The 15,100-nt window shown below is 41.6% G+C and overlaps 1 protein-coding gene across 1 annotated transcript in view; it reads right to left on the reverse strand.

Moving 5' to 3' along the window:
- Nucleotides 1-15,100, reverse strand: part of CDH22 (cadherin 22) — a 145,071-nt gene that overhangs the window by 84,058 nt on the left and 45,913 nt on the right. The gene's annotated exons all lie outside the window — the stretch shown is intronic.

Here is a 15,100-nt window from a genome sequence, read left to right on the forward strand (position 1 = left end):
ATTTTACCAAGAAGGAAATTTAGGAGAAGGACAAGAAATGAAGCGACCTACCCAAGGTCACATAAACAAGTAGGCAGAGTCAGAATTCAAGCCCAGCTCTCTCCACTCCAAATCCAGGGCTCCTTCCACTGCATGAAAGACAGATCTCTTTAGTCTTCCCACCCTCCTGCTTACACCTGTTCAGGAGAATTGATCTAATATTTGCAGATCTTCCTCCCTAATCTTGACAACCTATCCACCCCACCCTTCAAGACTCAGCTCAAATGTCACTGCCTCCAGGAAGCCATGTCTGATTCCCCCTAGGTGGAAGGGATCTCTCCATCATCTGGTACTTTGTACTCCTCCAATGTCCTTGGCGTATTCTGATTTGTACCATACAAATGACATTTATTAAGCACTTACTGTGTGCAGAGTAGTGCTTGGCACTGCAAAGCACACAAAGTTTGACTCCTGGAGTTTATAGTTTGATAGAAGTTAGGATGCCAGCACAGATAGCCACAATATATAACATTATAAGATAAATACATGGAGAGTTATAAAACAAATTGGGGGGAGGAGGCAGAAGAGGGGCTTATAGACAGCTCCTTTCTCCCCTACTGTGTTGACCATTGAGCATAGTTCCATCCCTGGAGCCTGGCTCTTCTCAGCTCAACCCCAGCCCAGCTCCAGAGCAGGGGAAAGGCTTGGGCAGAGGCCCTCTAAGCTCCACCCCTCACCCACCAACAATGGGAAATATACCAGAGCTGTAGTTGGCCTCTCCCTGGGGGGCTGAAAAGTGCGATTTATGAGCCCATTAATTACTTCCTCCTAATTAAATCAAAATTAAATGCGAACAGAGGTACGTTTTTCCTTATTAAAAACAATTAAATGGACAGCGTGGATACACAAATAAAACGACTCCGGGATTTAACCAGAAAGGAGATCAAATCAAAACGCTCCCCATTAATGAGAGCGGCTCTCATGTTGGAGCCCCTCGTAAACCAGGAGTTCATCAATTTTCTTTAAATATTAGCAACTTAATTAAATCTGCTCCCCCCCTGTTTTAATCCCACCATATATCTAAAATAGATCTCACCGCCTGCAGAAGTCGGTAACAAGTGCTGACCCCATAATTCTACCTTTAAAAAAAAATTTTTAAATCCTACCGAAATCCACATCCAACTGACAGAGGCCTCGGGGGAAATTACAGTTCAGAAAAGGGATTAGCCAAAGTACCCAGATTTTATGGAAATGCTGTTGGTTCGGGGGAGGTTGTGAGAGATGGGTGTTGGGGAGAGGTTTGGGGTGAGGACGCAGGCTTGGGTGCTGGAGGGGGGTGGGCAGAACCGGAGAGAGGGAAGCTAGGCTAGCGGCCCAGTGTGGGATCTAATGGGGGAGGGGGGAAAGGACGCCGAGGGAGCCAGGACCAGGATGGTGGGTGACGATGGATGACGGCCATGAGCGATGGGGAAAAGGGCTGTAAAATGGGTTAGCTCTAGGTGCCCGGGGTTCACTCTGGAAATGAGGCTGTTGCTAGGCTACCTCTGGAATTCGACAAGGACGGATGCTCGGAGCGGCTCCCTGGGGTGGGGGTGGGGGTGGGAGAGACTGTGAATTAACTGAGAGTACGAAGAATACCTTTCCTCTAGAATAGGGGGACTTGACTGAAGAGGGTGAGGCAGAACGGGGACAGGTTATTTTTAAAACTCCAGACCCAGACATTTCAAGGAGAGGGAAAGTTGGGGAAGGATGATTGTGGGTCCCCACCTCAATGATGAAGACAAAAAAAGCTTATCTTTGCAGGAAATGGGAGACTAAGTGGTGTAATGGATTTAGAGCCAATCCTGTCTACCTCCTACTGCCCGTGTGACCCTGGACAAGTCCTTCAGCTTCTTAGGCCTCGAATGTCTCATTTGAAATAGGAAAATGAAGGCTGCTGGACCTCGATGGTCTCTAACATACATTTCAGATCTAAATCCTGAGATCCCAAATGGCATAATTAGGGTGTCAGGGGAGAAAAAGTAGGTGAGGATGAAAAGAAATCAGATCATGGGCAAGTATTTTCCCAGAAATAGGATAACCCTCTTCCCTCGGAGCATAGTCATCCATGTCTAATAGTCTATGAGTCTAAATGGCTTCTTTTCTGGGCTTCTGCAGCATAAGGGACCCCAAGTACCACAGGGCTAATGATGGGCTTTCATTCAGGGTCACCCTTGAGATGGTAGAGCTGGACCCTGAGGCTCTTGTGACAAGTCAGGCTCTCCTATGACATAGGGGAGTTCAGAACAAGCAGCCCTGAAAGAAAGACTGGTTTAATCTCTCTCAGCCTCTGTTTCCTCGTCTATAGAGTGGCTACAAGAGTACCTACAGCAATTACCTCAAAGGGTGGCTGTACTGCTCAAATGAGGCAGCATATGATAAGCATTTTATAAATTTAAAGTGCCATGATGGAGGCTAGTTATTGTTGGTTGGAAAAGATGGTGATACACTTGGAGGACAATGACTAATTGGCAGCTAACAGTGCAGTAGATAGAGTCTTGGACCTGGAATCGGAAAGATCTAAGTTCAAATCCAGACACTTACCAGCTGTGTCACCTTGGGCAAGTCACTTAACCTCTGTTTGCTTCAGTTTCCTCCTCTATAAAATGGGGATAATACTTACCTTTCAGGATCAAATGAGATAACATTTGTAAAGCACTTAGCGCTGTGCCTGGCACACAGTAGGTACTATGTAAATGCCAGCTACTACTATTATGGTACAGAGGATTGCATAACAGGAATTCCCTGACCTAGGTTTCAAGAAACTGGTATTGGAAATCTAGGTCTACCATCACATAGCATCATAGAATCATAGATTTAGAGCTAAATGGGCCCCGAGAGGTTCCCTAGTCTAGGCCCCTTATTTGACAGAAAGATCAAGTGACCCACCCAAAGTCATACAGGTTGTAAGCAGCAGAACTGAGATATTTAACCAAGGTCCTCTCATTCTAAACATACAAGTTTCCACTGTACCACATTCCCTTCTATGACTTTGGCAATATGATCATGGCCAATACACTTTGCCTCACTTTTCTCCAAGTCCTGTGAACCACAAGCCACTTTCCCCAAGACTTTCCTGAGCCATCCTCTCTCCTTTCTGTGTCCTCTCTTGGTGATTTCATACTGGCTGCATGACCTTAGGCAAGTACAGGAATATAGGAACCTCAATGGATCCGCTTATCATCTCTACACGCCCAAACGTCCAGCTCCAAACTTTCTTCTCAGTGATAATACCACCACTTGCTTGATCCATAGACATCTCAAGCTCAGCGGATCCAAAATAGACGGTATCATCTTCCACTCTAAACCCATGAGGTCTCCAAAGCTTTTGTTTCTTTTGAGGGCAACACCATTTTTCTAGTCAAGAAGATGATAATCCTCAACTTCCTACTCTCCTTCTCCCCCCCCCCACATGTCACCAGTTACCAGATCTTCTCCAGTGCACTTCCCTAACATCTCTCACGTCCATCCTCATTTCTCCACTCATACGGCCACCTCCCTAGTTCAAGGCTTTATCACCTTTCACGTGGACCACAGCAATAGCTTCACAATCAAAGGTCTCTGTTCAAGTCTCTCCTTGCTTTGCTCCATCCTTCACAGATGCAAAAAAGTCTTTTTTTCCCCAAGCATAAGTCTAATCATGTTGACCCTCCTTCTCTAATGTCTCTGGTGATTTCCTATTCCCTGGAAGATAAAATATTAACTTCTCTCCTTAGTGTTTAAAGTCCTTCACAGAGGAGCTCTGGTCTACCTTTCCAGGCTCATTTCCAATTACTTCCTTTCATGTGCCAAAACTAACCTGCTTGCTGCTCCCTGAACTCTGCATTCCAGCCTTTGCCCACGTGCCTCTCCACAGGCTGCCTCTCATGTTTGACATCCATCCCCTCCTCAGCTCAACCTCTTCGAACTCTTGGTCTTCCTTCAAGGATAACTTCAAGGCACCAACTATTCTATTCTAGGAAGCCTGTTCTGATCCTCCTGGTTCTTTGCACTCTCTCCCTCCTCAAATGATCTTCTGTTTACTCTATTTCTATGTTATACGCCCTATTTGAATATAAACTCCTTGAAAGCAGGGCCTTCTTCATTTTAGTCTTTGGATCCCCAGCACCTAGTACATTTCACTGCACTTTATAAATACTTTTTGAATTGAATTGAATCTCTCTCAGGGGAGTCAAGCCAAAAGATAGGTCAGGGTTTATTCTCCTCCCCTCTCTAGGCCTGTTTTCTTAAAAATTCTGTAAACCAGGGCAGCTAGGTGTCACAGTGGATAGAGCACTGGGCTTAAAAGCAGGAAGGATCATCTTCCTGAGTTCAAATCCGGCCTCAGACACTTACTAGCTGTGTGACCCTGGGCAAGTCACTTAACCCTGTTTGCCTCAGCTTCCTTGTCTGTAAAATGAGTGGGAGAAGAAAACAGAGCAAGTCTCTCCAGTATCTCTGGCAAGAAAAATCCCAAATGGGGTCATGAAGAGTCAGGTACAACTGAAACTATTGAACAACATAAGCCACTAGGACTTCTTCCAAGACGTTTTTGGGCTCCCTTCTACACCCTTTCTCTTGGTGATATCATACTGCTGTGTGACCCTGGGCAAATCATAGGAAGCCATGGAGATTCCTCCTAATCAAGACCCAATTCTACAACTTTGTGAGCACTTGTGCCACTCTCACAAGCTACTCACTATCTTGGGGTAAATCGCCAAAATTTAAATCTTTTGCACAACCAGAATCGATGCAACCAGAATAAATAAAGGGAAGCTGTTGATTAGGGGAGGGAGAGGACAGAATTTTTGTATGTAACATCTCTGATAAAAGTCTGATATATGAGATACATGTGGAACTGAAACATATTATGTAAGATATATATGATATTATGTTATGTATGTGTGTACATATACACACACATAGATTAATAATTTAGTAACTTTTCTCACATAACTTCAGAATGTTTTAATACAAATTAAGTTTATATTAAACTAAGAGTCATTTCCCAATAGCTAAGTGGTTGAAGGATATGAATAATTTTGAAAAGAAGAAATGCAAACAATCAATAGCCTATAAAAAGGTACAAATAACTAGTATTAAGAAATGAAATTAAAATTTAATTTAAAGCAACTTAAAATTAAAGCAGCACTGGAGTGTAACTTCACAGCTTTCAAATTTGCATAGGTGGTCAAAGATAGAAATAGTCAATGTTGAAAGGACTATACGAAGTCTAGCACACTAATTAACTGCTGGAATTGTTGATTGGTCTAACTGCTCTGGAAAACAATATGAAGTTGTGTGAGAAAAGCTGCTAAATTATTCATAATTAACTAAACTTAATCACACATACTATTCATATATTGGTGACTAACGATCATATCCATAATCCCACAACCAGGCAGATAACCTACAGAAGTCAAAGACTGAAAAAAAGATCCCGTAGATACCAAAACGGTCATATCAGCAATTTTGTTATAGCAGAATGCTAGAAATGATGTGGGTTCCCATCAGTTGGTGAATTTCTAAATAAACTGTGGTATGTGAATGCAGTGGGGCCTTCTTATACCATGAGAAGCAATGACTATGAAGGACTGTGAGCTATATGAAGGCAATGGAATATTATTGTACCATAAGAAACAATGAGAGATGGCATAATGTAGTAGAAAGGAAGAGCCGGGGGACAAAGGTTCAGATCCTACTTCTGGCACATACTGGCTGTGTGACCCTGGGCAAGTCATTGGATCTTCTAGTCCAAACCCTATCATTTTAGGGATGAGGAAACTGAGGCCCAGAGAGGGGGAGTAATTTACCCAAAGTTTAGAAGTTGGAAGAAATGTAATTGGGATTCAAATCAAGGTTTCTGAGTCCAAATACGCCATACTTTCCACTGTGCAATGTTCTGGGCAACTCTTGAAGACTTTAAAATATAGAGTTTCCTCCTCTAGTCTGCTATACCAATGAAACCACATTTCTAATGTGGCCTAATCACTATTCCTACGAAATAGCAAATATGGAGAATGCATTCATTCGTTAAGACTCAAATTGATATGAAGCAAAGAAAATAGGACCAAGAAAATACACACAATTACTACAGTACCATACTTAAAACACACACACACACACACACACACACTTTAGACACTTTTAAGGCATCTGAAAATATGCTGATCTATACTCAGAGTTCATTGGTTTTCTCATTGGAGGTAGGTAGCATTTTTTATTACAAGTTCTTTAGAATTATCATAGATCATTATATTGACCAGAGTCTTTCACAATTGATTATCATTAGAATACTGCCATTACCATGTACAATATTCTCCTAGTTCTCACTTCATTTTGCATCAGTGCATATGAGTCTTCCTAGATTTTTCTGAAACTATCCCCTTTGTCATTCTTACTGCACAACAATATTCCATCACCATCATATACCACAACCTGTTTAGCCATTCCCCAATTGATGGGCATCACCTCAGTTTCCAGTTCTTTGCCACCACAAAAAAAGCTGCTATAAATATTTTTGTACATATGTGTCCACTTCCTTTTCCTTTGACCTCTCTGGGGTACAGACTCAGTAGAAGTATTGCTGGGTCAAAGAGTAGGAACAGTTTTATAGCTCGTTGGGTACACTTCCAAATTCCTCTCCAGATCGGCTGAACTACTTCACAGCTCTACCAACAGTGCATTGTTGGGGTACTTATCTTTCTATTTCCCCTCCAGCATTTGCCATTTTCCTTTTCTGTCATCTTAGCCAACCTAATGGGCGTGAGATAGTACCTCAGAGTCGTTTTAATGTGCATTTCTCTAATTATTAGTGATTTAAGGCATTTTTATATGACTATTGACAGCTTTGATTTCTTTTTTTGAAAATTTACTCTTCACATCCTTTGATCATTTATCAGTTGAGGAATGGCTCTTATTTTTGTAAATTTGGCTCAGTTGCCTCTACACTTGAGAAATGAAACTTTATAAGCCCTCTGAATTCAAATTAAATTCAACGATCTTTAGCCCAGATGAAGAGGTCCAGGACAGACAGATTCACAGAACCTCAGAATTGGAAGGAACCTCAGGGGCTAATAAGTCCAACCAGACCAAGGATACCCCCAATAAGTGATCATCCAACCTTAGGAAGGAAAGAAACAACTCTATTTGTTAAGCACCTATTCTGCACCAGGCACTGTGCTAAGCGCTTTACAAATATTATCTCATTTGATCCTCACTACAACCGTGGGAGGTAGGTGTCATTATTATTATCATTTTATAGTTAAGGAAACTGAGGCAGACAGAGATTAAGTGATTTGTCCAAGGTTATACGGCTAGTGTGTGAGATAGGATTTGAACTCAGGTCTTCCTGACTCCAAGCCCAACACTCTATCCACTGTGCCACCTAACCCTACTTTAAAGAGTTCTAGTGGAATAGCCCATTTTCCTGGTTCTAGTTCCATGGTTCTAATTGCTAGGGTATTTTTTTCCTGACATCAAGCCTTAGTCTATCTCTTTGCAATGTCTACCGACTTCTCTAAGCTCTGCTCTCTGGGGTCAAACAGAACAAATCTATGTGACAAATCCCCATGAAGGCCTTATATATTCTTTAAGGTCGTTCTCATGCCCCACCACCAAGCTTTCTCCAGTCTCAATTTCCCTAGCTCCTCACCTTCCTTCCATGCCTCCTATCAATCTCAAGGCCTTTCACCATCCTGATGGCACTCCTCTAGTTTATCAAAGTCCTTCCTAAAATGTGATGCCCAGATCCGAACCTCATAGTCTACATGCTATATGACCAGTACCAGCAGTGTGCTGATAAACGCTTAACAATTGGCTCTGTGTGTGTGTGTGTGTGTGTGTGTGTGTGTGTGTGTGTGTGAAATGTACCCACGACACTTTTAAGTTTAATCTGAATCATTAATATTTTCTCCATCACTTTCTTAAGTCTAGGCAATCAACAAAACAATCAATCAAGTCCTGATTTGGAGCATTTGCAGGTTTCTGAGGCGTAAATGCTCATGCTGAAAATGTAACAATCAGTTCTCTCCAGCTATCGAGCTGCTCCCGCAGACCCCTGCCCAGGGTGCTACAGTGGGTAGGGCTTTCAGTTTCTGCTCTCTACATGTAGTATTGCTCTTAATGAAGTCTAATCTGCATTGTCTGATGTAGTATACTTCCCTCTCAATATAGAGATTGTGACTACCTGGTGGAATGCTGTATACCTCATCTGATCATTTCTGGGTCAGTTGGTTTTACTTAACTGTTTTTCTTTATTATAGTAAGAGGGTTGGGAGCATAGATCAGGAAGAGACTGTGACATAAATAAAACCAAAAAGGTATTAAGAAAACTAAAAATATCATTTGAAGGGACTAGACTAGATCTCTGAGGTCTATTTTGGTTCTAAATCCTTTAATTCCTACCAGCCCCCTCCTACCTCAGAAACTCAGCCCATGGTAATATGTACTCTCATATCTAATGTAGGGTTTCACTCCTCACATTTCCTCAAAGAGCCTTTATTGACCTGGAGACTACAAAACAATCCACTCTTCTGCAGGGAAATAATCACTGTGCCTTACAAGAGGCAGAGTTATCTAATTAAAAGAACACCAAGGTCAAGTCCCCACTAACTTATTATATGACCTTGGGTAAGTCACTTCCCCAAATCTAGGTCTCTTTCTTCATCTATAAACCAGGAATTAACAATTCTGGTCCAACGCACAGAAATCAAGGACGATAACATTTGAAAAAGGAAGAAGCACAAGAGATTATCCTAAAGGGATAGAAAAAGAAAGTCTGAGTTTACCTTCTTACAAGCCCCAAAGATTTAAAATGTCAGACCTCCTGCCTTCATTCCCAGCTCTATTCTTGTGCCCTAGGCATAGAATTGGTACACAGAGGCTGCCTTGTATAGTGAAAAAATCTGTATTGGGATGTAATTGAAAGAGTCCTGGATTTGGAGTCAGATTAATTAGGTCTGAATCTCACACTATTGCTATTTACAACTTGTGTGACCTTAGACAAGTCCCTAAACTCTTTGGGCCTCAGTTTTCTCCACTGGAAAGGGGAAGGGGAAATGGTTCAAACCATATAAGCCAATCTCTTCCAACTCTAAAGCCTATAAACCTATGAATAGGAGACCTGGGTTTGAGCCCCAACTGTGCCCCCCCCCCCAGTTCCCTGGGCCACCTTGAGAATGTCACTTCTCCTTTATAAATACCAATTTCCTCCTTTGTAAAAAGGGGGCCACAATCCTCACACTGTCTACTTCTCAGGCATTTGGGACAGAAGCAGCTTGTAAATCATCTTCCTGGAAATATAGATCTGAGCTCTTATCACCGTAGGAAGTCAACCCAACCTCTCACTCCAGCTTACTCATCCCTCTCATGCGTATCACTGCTGTTAAACTTTTTCCCAGGCCCCAATCACCAGCATCTGCATGCTCCTTCTAAGAAAATCTTTTATATGAACTGGAATTTCGTTATGTAAATTTTATGACAACATCACTGGTGGGTGAACAGCTGGAGTGGGAAGGAACAAAGGCAACAGGTTTTATTTAATCCCCACCAGACAGAGAAAATTGTTAACCAGTCCCTTGCTGCCACTAAACTGTCCAGAGAGATTATTGGCTGTAGCTGAGTCCAGAGCTGGGAGCCCTTGAAAGATTCTAGCCCAACCCAAAGGGGCTCAATCAACCTGCCCCTGAGATATTCACTCAAACATCCTAGCATCTGCCCTTTCCTTTAGGCTCTAAGCAAGGTTGATGTCTAAGACAGAACCATAGACCAGTACAGCCAGAAGGGAGTAGACCTTAATATACTGAATGCTAGAACACAGAATGTCAGAGCTGCAAGAGACCATAGAAGGCAGGATATAGAATATTAGAGCTTCAAGGGCCCCTGGACAAAGTATAATACAAAACCATAGTTTGCTACAGGTAGAAACTGAGGCCTGGGTAGGGGAAGTAACCGGACCAAGTAGCTATTGAGCCATGGAGCTGGGACTGGAACCCAGGTCTCCTGACTTCTAATCCACTACTCTTTCCACTAAGCCAAGCTTTGGAGAGGGATGATCTTCAGAGGAGACAAAGGACTTTGCGGATGGATTCAAGAGACGTGAAGAATCCCCTCCAACCCAAAATACCAAAATATCTCCCTTATTTTCATAGACATCTATCCAAAAATCCACCTCCCTCTCCCAAGTTAAGCATTACCTTTCTCTGTTCCTCTTTTCAAGTGCACATTGCCCTAGGGGAAATCAAGCCTGTTGTTATCAGTTATTAATACCTCAATGTGAAGGAGTTCACTAGGGCACCTCCAAAAAAAGAGCTCGATCCAGCCCAGAAGAGGGGATGGGAATTTGGGGGGAGAAAAGGAGTGATGATTTTGAGTTCTAGAATACTGTGTTGCAAACATGTCTGAGTAGACATCTAAGTTAGACATAGGAGGAGCCTATGAGTGGACTGGAACTAAGCTAGGAACCTTAAGAAGAAAAGTCGAGGTCTGAAATGAGAATGATTTGGGCCTCCGATCCTTCTCACTCACTTTACTCCCATACTTAAAGGCCCAGCTCCCTATTCCTCTCCCCTCAATAAAATCCAAATGCCTTGTGAAGCCTTTCCTCAGTCCTTTGATTGCTAGTGCCCTCCTTCCCAAACTACCTTGTATTTAATTTCTTTGTGTAGATTTGCATTTATTAATTTTTATTTATGCTGTATATGTGTTTATATGTACCTGCCTTCCCATTTATAACTTTATCTTTACAAGAAGGGATTGTTTCATTCTTTGTACCTTTATCCCCAGTACCTAACTGCCTAGAACATATCAGGTGCTTAACAAATTCATGATGATTGATTAATTTTTACTTGAGGTTCCCTACAATCTGCAGCTCCTTTAACTTTCTAGCCTTATGTCATCATACCACTCTCTTTCGGGTGATTTACATCAAACTGAACTAGTTAACCCTTAAACATATCTCTCACATTCACATCTCCTCCATGAAATCTCTCTCTCCTTTGACCCCTCCCCCAAAATAACTTGGTCCATACCTCTCTTAAGCCCTAAGTTCTATTTTTATTGTAGTTATTGGTGTTACAAGTCATTGATAGATGATTGAGAAATAAGGAGGAAGGAAATAAGCCACTACATGCCAGACAATATACTGTATACTGTATAAATATTATCTTATTTGATCCTCACAATAACCATGGGAGGTAAGTGCTATTATTAAAATCCCTATTTTACAGTTGTGGAAACTAAGGCAGACAGAGGTTAAGTGAATTGTCTAGGGTCATAAAGCTAGCAAGTGTCCGAGGTCACATTTAAACTCAGGTCTCCTTATTCCAGACCCAGCACTCTATACACTGGACCACCTAGCTATCCAGACAGGCAACACACACACACACACACACACACACACACACACACACACACACACACACACACGGGATAGATAGAGTTAGATATAGCTGTTGTTACGTATCCAATACATATGGTTCTATTCAATCAGTTGCTAGGTTTTTTCAGTCTTACCACCATCTCTCATATCAATCTCTTTCTCTCTAATCACAGGCCACCATCCTACTTCAGGCACTCATCATCTCCGAATTGGTTTCCCTGCCTCCAGTCTCTCCACTTCATTCCATCCTCCATTCAGTTACCCAATGGGGATGCCTAAAGCACAGCTCTGCCCACATTACTGTCCTGCTCAAGAAGCTTTAGTGATACCCTATGACCTCTAGAATAAAATAAAAACTCCTGTTTGGGCATTTAAAATCCCTCCCAATCTGGTTCCAAATCCTGTCACATTCTTTCCGCATCTTTCACATCCCCTTTCTCAGCTCAAGCACTATTTCCTACAAGAAGCACTTCCTAATTTTCCCAGTTGTTCTACCACCAAGTACTTTGAATTTACTTGTCTGTACATGTGCTGTTTCCTCCCACTTTTATATAAGCTCCTTGAGGACAGGGACATTCATTTTGGTTTTTTTATCCTTAGGACTTATCATTGTATCTGGCAAGTAGTAGTTGCTTAATAAATGTCTACAGAATTGAATTGAGAATATGACAAGGTGGATAGAGAGTCATCCCTAGGGTCAGAAAAATCTGGATTCTAGTTCAGATAAGCTGCAGACATCACATGGTAAGAATTTCTGTATACCAATGAAGTTACAAGTCCAGATCAAAAAAGGCAGGGGGATTGTGTCCTAGCCTTTTTACTCCAACTAGAATATGAGATTCTTGAGAATGAGGCAGTATTATTCACCTCTATCACCCTTAGGGTCCAGCATCCAACTTGGCTAGGTGCTGATTATTTCTAAATGCTGTTTACTGAATTGGGCAAGCGAGTACAAAAAGGTACAGAAGTCAAACTACACCTTGCATTATTTTTGTCAGGGCTGCTTTGAATAGGCTGTATATCTCCTTTCCCCAGTTATTAGGTCTGTGGAAGTCCCTTCTTTTCCTTTTAAGACTTTTTCTGTTTTATTATAAACTTAACAAACATTTCAATATACTAAAGAGAACAAAAAAGAGGACCGTATATGAAATTGTAAGCTTCTGTAACAAACAGCTGTGGATACATGTTAAATTTAATATAATAGTATGATGACCACCCTGCTTGTCTTTACCTCCTTCTGAACTTCCTTCTTTCCTGCATGTTTAAAAAATGTTTCATTAATGCTCTTTCTTTTTTTTTTTCATCACTATCATTAGCCATCAACTCCTCCCCCTCCCCCAATAGAAGCCCTCCCTTGTAAAGAACAAGTATGGTGAAGCAAAATAAATCTACCCATTGGCCACATCTGAAAATTCATGAGTCATTCTTCACTCTAGTCCATCACCACTCTGCTAAGGGGTGGAAAACATGCTTCATCATTAGTCTTCTGAAGTCACAATTGGTCATTGATTGGTCATTGATCAGAAGTAAATGTTTCAAAGTTGTTTTCTTTTACCTTATTAAAATCATTGCATAAATTATTCTGATTCCCTCCCTTTCTTCAATGCCCAATTCAAATCCTCTAGTCCCATATGGAGGCTTCCCTATCCACATCCACTCCTCCCATTTTTTGTAGACTTTGCCTGGCCTTACCATTTATCATAGTTTCCCCTGTATCAGGGTCATGCCTGTACATAGCTTTCCCTAACATTAGCCTGTGAGCTTCAAAGACAATATATTCATTTATTTTCATGTGCCTAGAGCTAAGCACATAGTAGGTGCTTAATAAAAGTTTGTGGAATTGAATTTGATGAATTAACTTAGAACTAAGCACATAGTAAGTGCTTAATAAAAGTTTGTTGAATTGAACTTGTTAAATTAACCTTAAGCAGATTACTTCTTCCCATGGACCTCTGCTTCCCTACCTGTGAAATAAGGAAGTTGGCCTAAATGATCTCTAAGGTTCCTTCCAGCTGTGACACTCTATGGTTTTATCATTGCTCCTACCAAAACCTTCTCATCCTCCCAGTTTCCCTATTTCTGTTGAGGGTAACACTAGTTTCCTAATCCTGAGTCATCTTTGATTCTTCCTCCTACCTCAACAGCCACAAATTATGTTGTCAAGCCTTATTCATTTTAATTCCAACAATGTCTCCAACATGTAACCCCTTCCCTCCCTAGTAATATGGCCACCTCCCTAGTCCAGTCCCTCAACATCTACCTCCACAGCTATTTTAACAATCTTTTTAAATGGACTCTCTGCCTATAACCTCTCCTCTCTTCAACCCATCTTTCACATAAAGGTACAAATAATCGTCCTAATACACAGGTCTGACTAAGTCACTTGTCTTCTGAAGATCCTTCTGTGGCTTCCTTATTTTACCAGGATAAAACCTGACCTCTTCAGTCCCACCTTTAAGCCCCCAACTCACCTTTCAACCCTTATTTACTCCCCATCACACATTCTACCTTCTTGCCAAACTGGACAACTACCTGATGTAAATCCCACCTGCTACTTCCCAGCTCTATGGAGTCCTGTAAGCTGCCAGCCTTTCATCTCTCCAGATTTCAAAATCCTCCTCTTGAATGCTCTGCTCAAACCCCACCCCCACTCCATAAAACTTTTACTTTTGCAGGCTGTTCAGTGGTCTCTCCCTCCTCAGACTTTCCTAGAGTACTTATTTTGGATCTCACTTTGCCACCCCTCTCCATCTCACCCTAGCCTAATCATAAATATGGACATATCTTATCTCCCCAAGTAGACCATGAGTTCCCTGGTGTCCTTTAAGACCCAATTAAAAGCCTGTCTTTTACAGGAAGCCTTTCCAAACCTCTCTTAATTCTACTGTTAATTATTTCCTTTTTGACTTGTATTTATCTTGCTTTGTATATATTTGTTTGCATGTTGTCTCCCCTATCAAATTGTGAGCCCCTTGAGGGCACTACTGTCTTTTGCTGCTTTTGTATCCCCAGCACTTAGCACAGTGTCTGGCACATAGTAGGTACTTAAGAAGTGTTTATTGATTGACTACTTGATTGAGAGGAAGAATGGTATCATTTTCATATTTGTATCTCCATCCAGTGCCTTCAACAAAATAAGAGCTTTAATGCAATAAACACTTATTAAGTACATCGGTACAAGGTACCGATGAACATGGAATAAAATCCCTATTGAAATAAATTGGATTCTCCCATCCTTCCCAGCTCTAGCACTTTTGTATTCCAAGGTCCCTTCCACTTCTGGCATTCTACATTCATGGGATCATGGATTTGGACCTGGAAGGCATCTTATAGGTAATTTAATACAATGGCCACATTTTCAGATGAGGAAAATGAGGTACATAGAGGTTAAGTGATTTCTGTGATAGCGGCAAAGGCAGGATGTCAACCCAGGTCTTCCTGGTTCAAAATCCAGTTCTCTATCTCCTACAAAGTTCTTAGGTTCCCTGAGATTCTATGTTCTATTTCTCAGATCTGACCCTGCATTCTGTGTTCTAAAGTCTCTCCAAGGTCTAATACTCCATCCTAAGGACCTTCTGTTCCTTGATACTCTAGGTCTTAAGGAATTTCCTTGCTGACATTCTAAGCTCCAAGGAGTTTCTCTGCTCTGAAATTTTAGGCTCCAAGAGTTTCCCTGCTCTAACATTCTAGACTCCAAAGAATTTCTCTGCTCTAACATTCTAG

The sequence above is a fragment of the Trichosurus vulpecula genome, chromosome 3 (genome assembly GCF_011100635.1).
Source record: "Trichosurus vulpecula isolate mTriVul1 chromosome 3, mTriVul1.pri, whole genome shotgun sequence".
NCBI lineage: Eukaryota > Metazoa > Chordata > Mammalia > Diprotodontia > Phalangeridae > Trichosurus > Trichosurus vulpecula.